The sequence below is a fragment of the Coturnix japonica genome, chromosome 37 (assembly GCF_054131305.1).
Source record: "Coturnix japonica strain WE chromosome 37, WE-NBRP24, whole genome shotgun sequence".
NCBI lineage: Eukaryota > Metazoa > Chordata > Aves > Galliformes > Phasianidae > Coturnix > Coturnix japonica.
The window spans coordinates 4237009-4243532 of record NC_140699.1 but is presented as its reverse complement, the minus strand read 5'-3'; positions in this window follow the sequence as shown (position 1 = coordinate 4243532).

The window sequence follows — 6524 nt, the reverse complement described above, 5'->3', positions numbered from 1 at the left end:
AAAGTGGTTCACAGACGGCAGTACCGCACCAATAGGGACTCATTGCTCCCCATTCACAAGCTAATTCGCCAATTAGAAAATCAGGGAGTGATTAGCAAAACACACTCGCCTTTTAACAGCCCCATATGGCCAGTGCGTAAAACCAGTGGGGAATGGAGGCTGACGGTAGATTACCGTGGCCTGAATGAAGTTACACCTCCATTAAGTGCTGCTGTACCAGACATGCTAGAACTCCAGTATGAACTGGAGTCAAAAGAAGCTAGGTGGTATGCCACCATTGATATTGCTAACGCCTTCTTTTCCATCCCATTGGCTGCAAAATGTAGGCCACAGTTTGCTTTTACCTGGAGAGGTATTCAGTATACCTGGAACCGTTTACCCCTGGGGTGGAAGCACAGCCCAACAATTTGCCATGGATTGATCCAAGCTGTTTTGGAACAGGGTAATGCTCCTGAGCACTTGCAGTATATTGATGACATTGTGGTGTGGGGCCATACAGCAGCAGAGGTTTCCAAGAAAGGGAAACAGATAATCCAAATTCTTTTGAAAGCTGGTTTTGCCATTAAGCGCAGCAAGGTGAAGGGACCTGCCCAGGAAATCCAGTTCTTAGGCATAAAATGGCAAGATGGACGTCGTCACATCCCAGCAGATGTGATTGACAAAATCACTGCTATGTCTCCGCCCACAAATAAATCAGAGACCCAATCTTTTCTGGGAATAGTGGGCTTTTGGAGAATGCATGTCCCAAACTACAGCCACATAGTGAGCCCTCTCTATCAGGTAACACGGAAGAAGAATAATTTCTCATGGGGTCCTGAGCAGCAGCAGGCTTTTGAGCAGATAAAACAAGAAATAGCCCGTGCCGTGCCCTTGGGGCCAGTACGGACGGGACAGGATGTGAAGAACATCCTCTACACTGCTGCTGGAGAGAAAGGTCCCACCTGGAGTTTGTGGCAAAGAGCCTCAGGAGAGACCCGAGGCCGACCCCTAGGATTTTGGAGTCGAGCATATAAAGGGTCTGAGGAGCGCTACACTCCAACTGAGAAGGAGATCTTAGCCGTGTATGAGGGGGTTCGGGCTGCTTCTGAAGTAGTTGGGACAGAGGTTCAGCTTCTTCTAGCACCTCGCTTGCCAGTAATAAACTGGATGTTTAAAGGACAGGTTCCCTCCACCCATCATGCTACTGATGCCACTTGGAGTAAGTGGATTTCATTAATTACTCAACGAGCTCGAATGGGAAAACTCAGCCGTCCTGGAATTCTAGAAGTGATCATGGACTGGCCTGAGAGTAAAAAAATTGAAAAACCACCTACAGAAGAGGTATCACGTGCTAAAGAGGCACCACCATACAATGAGCTACCAGAAAACGAAAAGAAATTTGCCCTATTCACAGACGGATCATGTCGTATTGTAGGGAAGCATCGCAGATGGAAAGCTGCTGTATGGAGCCCCACACGACAAGTTGCAGAGGCCACTGAAGGTAAAGGAGAATCAAGTCAATTCGCAGAGGTAAAGGCTGTTCAGCTGACTTTAGATGTGGCTGAACGGGAGAGGTGGCCAATGCTTCATCTTTATACTGATTCATGGATGGTGGCAAATGCCTTATGGGGGTGGTTGCAACAGTGGGAGGATGATAATTGGCAACGAAAGGGTAAACCTGTTTGGGCTGCTGAAGTGTGGAAAGACATTGCTGCCCAAATAAGGAACATTGTTGTAAAGGTGCGCCATGTAGATGCTCATGTGCCTAAAAGTAAGGCTACTGAAGAACATAAAAATAACCATCAGGTTGATCGAGCTGCCAAAATTGAGGTGGCTCAAATAGACTTGGACTGGCAGAACAAGGGTGAATTATTCCTAGCTCGGTGGGCCCATGAGACTTCAGGTCATCAAGGAAGGGATGCAACATATAAGTGGGCCAGAGACCGAGGGGTGGACTTAATTATGGACGCTATTGCTCAAGTTATTCATGATTGTGAAACATGCGCCATAATTAAACAAGCCAAGAGGATGAAACCTCTTTGGGGGGAAGGGCGATGGCAAAAGTATAAATATGGAGAGGCATGGCAGGTTGATTATATCACCTTGCCACGATCTCGCAATGGTAAGCGTTATGTACTCACCATGGTGGAGGCAACCACTGGGTGGCTCGAAACATACGCAGTACCCCATGCTACCGCCCGAAACACCATATTAGGGTTGGAAAAGCAAATCCTGTGGCGGCATGGCACTCCAGAAAGAATTGAATCAGATAATGGGACCCATTTTAAAAATTCCCTTGTAACCACTTGGGCCAAAAATCATGGCATTGAGTGGATTTACCATATTCCCTATCATGCACCAGCTTCTGGTAAGATTGAACGATTCAATGGGTTGTTGAAAACTATGTTGAAAGCAATGGGTGGCGGAACGTATAAAAATTGGGAGAACCATTTAGCAGAAGCCACCTGGTTGGTCAACACTCGAGGATCTAGTAATCATAATGGTCCTAACCAATCCAGCTCCCTACGTACCGTGGAGGGAGATAAGGTTCCTGTAGTACACATAAAGAGCGTGTTGGGAAAGACGGTTTGGGTCCTTCCAGCGTCTGGAAAGGGCAAACCTCTCCGGGGTACTGTCTTTGCCCAGGGACCTGGGTGCACGTGGTGGGTGATGGACAAAAATGGGAATGTCCAATGTGTACCACAAGGGAATTTGATGTTGGGGGAGTGCAGCCAATGATTTTCCTGTAGATATATAGGTAGAGTCTCAGAAAATATTTCAATTAGGTACAGAATAGTTCAATTAGGTATAGGACTTAAGATAGAGTGGATTAATGTTAAGGAAACACTTTTCTCTATATACCTTAATTAGGCATTCTGTAAGCAAGTTTTCCATCTGGACTCTATATCCTGCACTGGCCATGCATGTGTAGAGCACACATGGAAAGAAGTATAAGTCAAAAGGCAATCTGCTGTGGTGGCTGGGAAAAGATGAGTGCACCTTGATGTGGGGGACGCCCTACTAGCGCTGCCTTTTCCCTCTACCGCTGACACGTTTTCCTTTTTCTGGCAGTTTTGCCATATTCTCAAAATTAATAAATAGTAGGTTAGGTTATAGAGTTTTGTTCTCAACTTAGGGATTTGTATGGAATAAATATAAATTGTTGAGAAAAAATAAGGTTGCTGATTATTCACAATTATACATATGAGTGTGTATGTATGTATAAACATAATGTAATGATGTAGAATAAGGGGTGGAATGTCATGGTTTAATAATTTTGTAATTTTTGCTATCAGTATTCCACATCATAACATCATATAAAGCATGAATAATTTTACTGAATCTGCTACTTACAGAAGAAGACTACATCTCCCAGGGAACAACACGATAGGTCACGGGACCTGGACTCTATATTAACTCTGTCGCAGAACAGACTGACGTCTTTCGAGTTCTGGCGTTCAGGGGAGTGTGTGGGAGCCTTCAGCCGTTCGCCTAGATTCACAGTAGGCCTCTCGGTTACGGGACTCATTCTCTCTCCTATTTTGCTTGATTCGTTAGCTCAATTTTCAATTATATTGTATTATATTGTGTTATCCTGTATTTTGATATAGTATTTAGTAAATAAGTGTGCCTCCTTAGATCGTTGCCGCTGTTTCTTTCTCCCTAATTAATTTTCTCCTTTCGGCCCAGGGCCCCTCCGGGGCCCACGGCCCCTGTCACGGACGCAGGTGGATTTCTAGTTCAAACCGTGACAGCTGTATCCAGGAGCAGCTCTTGTGCACAGCACAGCCTGCAGCTGACAGAAGGAGAGGAGAGAAAGGGGAGAGAGTTTCCAGGATGTGTATGGTGTGAGCAGGCTGTGAGCTGGCAACAGGAACATTGCTCACAGACCATGACACGGTAAGTCTCATTGAAGACAATGCAGCTGCTATTCATAGAGTGTTAACTAAAACTGAGACATCCCATAGCAGATCTGGTTGCAGGCACTGCATGTTACTTTTCTTTGGAAAAAGACTTCTGCTTTGACAGTGGGCTTCCATGCTGCAGTATGAAAGCACAGCCCTGAGGGCTGCGTGGACCAAGATGGCCGCAGGCTGTGCAGCCAGGGCTCTGCAGGTGGGTGCTCAGGGCTGTCCTGCAGAACAGGGTCCCTGCTGTGCCCCAGCGGCTGTGTGCTGAGGCAGAGACGCTGCCACCTGCCAGGCTCAGCACTCAGCCTGCCAGGGGAACTGCCCAGGGCGCTGCGGGGAGATGTGTGAGGGGAAAGAGTCCCCCGTCAGGGCTTGTGCTGCCACAGCTGCTGCCTGGGGCAGGGGGATCACAGCTCCACTGCACAACAGAATGTTTTGCAAGAGCAGAGCCAAGGCAGGGATTTTCCATTTCCTGTTCTGAGGGAAGGCAAAAAGGATTGGAGTCAGAAATCTAAAAGGGGCTGTCAACTTTGAACACAGCTCTGAGACTCCTGAATTTTTCTGCAATCAATTGCTTGTTTTGTGAACAGTCACACAGGCTGTGCTTTCAGCTTCTCCTCTCTTGAAGGGTGATTCTAGTTAAAATTATCATCATTTTCTGTTTATGTGTATAATGCACTTATCCTGCCAACAGGCAGATTTCTCTAAGACAGAGTGCACAGAGGTTGGGACTGGGGACACTAAGAGAAGTGCGAGTAAAGGTATGAGACATAAAACAGACAAAAATATCCAGGGATATGGAATAAGATCAGAAAATGAGAGGAAGGTTAAGGCTCTATATGCTTTATTTGCTTAAGGAATGCTGAACTTCATGAAATTAAATTCAAATAATGGTGCTAAATGAACATTGTCATAGTAGAATTTCATTTCATGATTTAATAATACATCATTTCATAATACATCAGGAAGAGTGTGTCTGAGAATGGTCTGGACTTGTTATTATCTTCTGCACTCTGAGCAGGACTCCAAGCCCAACAACAGCAGATGCCCAACAGCAGCTCCATCAGCGAGTTCCTCCTGCTGCCGTTGGCAGACACGCGGCAGCTGCAGCTCCTGCACTTCTGGCTCTTCCTGGGCATCTACCTGGCTGCCCTCCTGGGCAACGGCCTCATCAGCACAGCCGTAGCCTGCGACCGCCGCCTGCACACCCCCATGTACTTCTTCCTCCTCAACCTGGCCCTCCTCGACCTGGGCTGCATCTCCACCACTCTCCCCAAAGCCATGGCCAACGCCCTCTGGGACACCAGGGCCATCTCCTACACAGGATGTGCTGCACAGCTCTTTTTCTTTCTATTCTTCATCTCAGCAGAGTATTCCCTTCTCACCATCATGTCCTATGACCGCTACATTGCCATCTGCAAGCCCCTGCACTATGGGACCCTCCTGGACAGCAGAGCTTGTGCCACCATGGCAGCAGCTGCCTGGGGCGCTGGGGTTCTCAATTCCCTGCTGCACACTGCCAGCACGTTTTCACTGCCTCTCTGCCAAGGCAATGTTGTCAACCAATTTTTCTGTGAAATCCCACAGATCCTCAAACTCTCCTGCTCTGGCTCCTACCTCAGGGAAGTTGTGTTTATCATTTTTAGTGTCAGTTTAGGCTTTGGGTGCTTTGTTTTCATAGTTGTGTCCTACGTGCAGATCTTCCTTGCTGTGCTGAGGATGCCCTCTGAGCAGGGACGGCACAAAGCCTTCTCCACATGCCTCCCTCACCTGGCCGTGGTCACCCTGTTTCTCAGCACTGTCCTTTATGCCTACCTGAAGCCCCACTCCATCTCCTCTCCATCCATGGACCTGATGGTGGCAGTTCTGTACTCAGTGGTGCCTCCAGCAGTGAACCCCCTCATCTACAGCATGAGGAACAAGGAGGTCAAGGATGCAGTGAGGAAAGTGATTATTAAATGTGTTTCACAAGCACATGTGAACTGCACGTCTCTTTGAATTCATGACTTGTATTGAGCTTTTTACTGAATCAAACTCTCCTTTTTGTATGTTTTGTGCAATTTTATAAGTGTAATTTATTAAATCTTATTCTTTTTTTTTTAAATACTGTAATGTTTTTCACTAAAACCTTAGGATTGAAATCAATTCCTTTTCAGCTTGCACCTTTGTAGCGTAGCCACACTGTACATTATGAACTAGCCTCTCCATGAACCGTAACAAAATAAAGAACATGCAGTGACTCTGTCTGTCCTGCATCTTCTGAGACATTTCTGGAGCTGTTGGGTCAGATGTTCTCAGAAACTTACAGTCCAGCAGGAAGCACACAGCTGTTCATCAGATTGTGCAGTGACTACAGCCTGCAGCAGCTTATGGACCATCCCTGGGCTCCTGGCTGGCATCTGTGCTTTCAGGCTCACATCTGTCAGTGCCTCTGTGATGTGGGTTTATGATTTCTGTTGTCTGTATTCCACATCAGAACATCATACAGACCAGTGGAAGTTAAAGAGTTCATGTTCTCATTCTGTGTTACCACCATTTTTGGCATTTTGGGTTCCCATAGTCAGGGAGGGAGGGGGGGGATCATCCCCAGTGGACTTGGCATTAAAAGGAAGCGGGGTGAGACTCCGGACTAGA